The sequence below is a fragment of the Triticum aestivum genome, chromosome 3D (assembly GCF_018294505.1).
Source record: "Triticum aestivum cultivar Chinese Spring chromosome 3D, IWGSC CS RefSeq v2.1, whole genome shotgun sequence".
In the NCBI taxonomy this organism is placed as follows: Eukaryota; Viridiplantae; Streptophyta; class Magnoliopsida; order Poales; family Poaceae; genus Triticum; species Triticum aestivum.
In genome coordinates this window covers 222,575,481-222,577,988 of record NC_057802.1, presented here as the reverse complement: position 1 = coordinate 222,577,988, position 2,508 = coordinate 222,575,481, and the positions used below count along the sequence as shown (strand labels likewise).

The following is a 2,508-nucleotide window of genomic DNA, read 5'->3' as shown; positions in this document are numbered from 1 at the left end:
GTGTTCGCGATTTTGATTTCATTCCCAATTTGTTTTGTTTCTCTAGTCACATATGGTTTGCATTTAACGCATGTGTGTTTCTTTTAGCCTCAATGGCATGCAGTTCGTTCTTAAAAATAAGTATGGGATTGGCATTAGCATTAATAAATTCTTAATATATATATATCACGGCGCGCCCTATATAGTGGCGATGAGACGTTCGTGAGATCCAGAAACCCACCGACCGATTAACAAAAAAACACCAACCCCCCCTGCTGCCCCGATCCCCACCTCCTCCTTCGATCCACTCCCCCGAATGCCAGATCTCGCTGCCACAGCACGCCTCTGGCTCGTCGGCTCCTCCCTGATCCAGCGGCGTCGAGCTCTTCCCCTCCTGCCACAAGCGCCGCCTGCTCCCTGGCTACGCCGCCGCCCCCTGACCCCGACGCGCCTCCCGCCACCGGCCACCTTGGCCGTGTCGTCGCCCCCCTGATGCACCTCTCGCTGCCGATGCTGTCGCCCCTCCCGCCGTCGTCCACTCCGAACCCGTCGCCATGCCTCGACCCGCAGTACACAAACAACGCCGGCGGCCACCACCTCCAGTGGTTGCACTTTGGCGGCCGCCGGTGGCCTTTCACCAGCGCTGGAGCCACCCCCCGCCCCGGCCCCGTCCCCACGCTTGGATCCGCATCGGCGCCGCCCGGTGCCTGGAAACGGCACCAGCTCCACCCGCGCACCTGGATTCGGTAGCCGCACCACCCCCGTGACTGGATTCGGCCGCCACGCCGTTCTCGAGCCAGTTCAACATCCTTCTCCGCATGAGGATTTGAACTTCTTTTAATTTGCATGAAAATTGCCTGCAAAAATTGTGTCTGTAAATTTCGCTCCTGAATACAATTGCATTCTGAAGAGAATTTTTTTCCCTGTAGGTGAGGAGAGAAACTCAGTTGTTCTCTCGGCTTCTCTTGACATTCTTGGCTCATCCGGATTGCTGCTCCTTTTGCTCTGTGTGACCTGCCCGTCTTCCGGCTATGAACGGCCCACTTCTGCTACCTAGCATGCTGCTGTTGCTTCGTGAGTGCGGATATTGTGGATCGTTCCTTCTCTAAACTAGTGCTCCCGCGTTCTGTTGTTTTGTATTGGTAAATGCTAATGGTGCGGCGCTGTTGCTGCTCTCTTTCAGTAACTAATGTAGCTTCTTTCTCTAAGTGCAGGCTGCTGCTGCTCTCTATCCATGTGCTACTCTCTCTCTGCTTCTCTATGTGTGCGTGACTGTTACAGTTGCAGCAGCGCCTAATTATTGTGGATCTTGTGGTCAAATGACCTTTGTCAAGTGTGATGATTCTTTGTATGTCTCTGCAAAAGTATAAAATATACTATATATATTTCTTCTTGGAATTTGATGTTCTCAAGGTTCTCGTTGTAATTCCCGTGAGACAAAATTCTCTAGCAGTACTATTGCAAATAGATCAATTAAAAGATTGTTTTTGTACAAAAATAAAAGATTGGAAAAGTTCAACGACAAAATAAAAGATTTTTTGTAGAAAAATAGATCAATTAAAATATATATGTGCTGCAAATATGTTCAGTATCTATTCTATGTTCATGTATTATTGTTTGTTTATCAAAAAAGAAATGGAAAAGCAGGGAGATCATAAACGAAAGAACATACAGTAAACAAAACTATGGAATCAATAGAGGAACATGGTTAGTTCACAAAGAAAGGATAGAATTACCGAACTTCAAAGATTATGGTGATTGAAGTTCGAAATGAGGAAAAATAAACACATTAAAAAAATAGAACAAGTCAACAAGATTATATAAAAAAAGGCATTTTACCTTTTCTAAAATAATTCTAGAAGTTCAGACATGGTAACAAGAGAAGTAGAGACAACATGTTAGAAGAAAAAATTGTTAAACAAACACAACAAAAACATGGAATTAAGAAAAAAACACATCATAGGTGCATGCACAAAAAAGTAGATATAATTTTGGTTGAAGTACATTTGGAAAAAAAACTAGAGGTTCAAATTTAAATAATGGTGAAGTTCAATATTTATACAATATCAAGAAGGTCAAATTGAAAAAACCGAGCAGTTCAAAAAGTTGATAGAACAGATTTTTTCTTCTTTAAAAAAATAAGACCTAGAAGTTTAACTTTAAATAATTGAGCAGTTCAATATTTATTACATAACTAGGAATTTTCTTGTTACTAATTAATAAAACCAAGAAGTCCAAAATTAAAAAATATGAAGTTGTTTATGTTTATAAAAACTCGGAATTTTCCCAATGCTAAAGATTAAAACAAAGAAGTTCAATTTCAAAAAAGGAGTAGTTCAATGTATATAAAAAAAACTCATCTTTTCACGTTACTAGAGTATAAAACCAAGAAGTTCAATTGGAAAAAGCAGAGCAGTTTGATATTTATTTGAAAAAAATCAGATTTTTCTAGTTACTAAAGAATAAAACCAATATGTTCAATTTCAAATAACGAAGAAGTTCGATGTTTCTAAAAACCTCAAATTACCA

General features: G+C 41.2%; 1 long non-coding RNA gene across 1 annotated transcript; it reads left to right on the top strand.

The window, feature by feature from the left end:
• Positions 1-202: 202 nt before the first annotated feature.
• LOC123078280 (uncharacterized) lies at positions 203-1,377 on the top strand. The gene is made up of 2 exons (XR_006437312.1): positions 203-1,053; positions 1,194-1,377. It is a non-coding gene; the product is annotated as an uncharacterized lncRNA (long non-coding RNA).
• Positions 1,378-2,508: the final 1,131 nt, after the last annotated feature.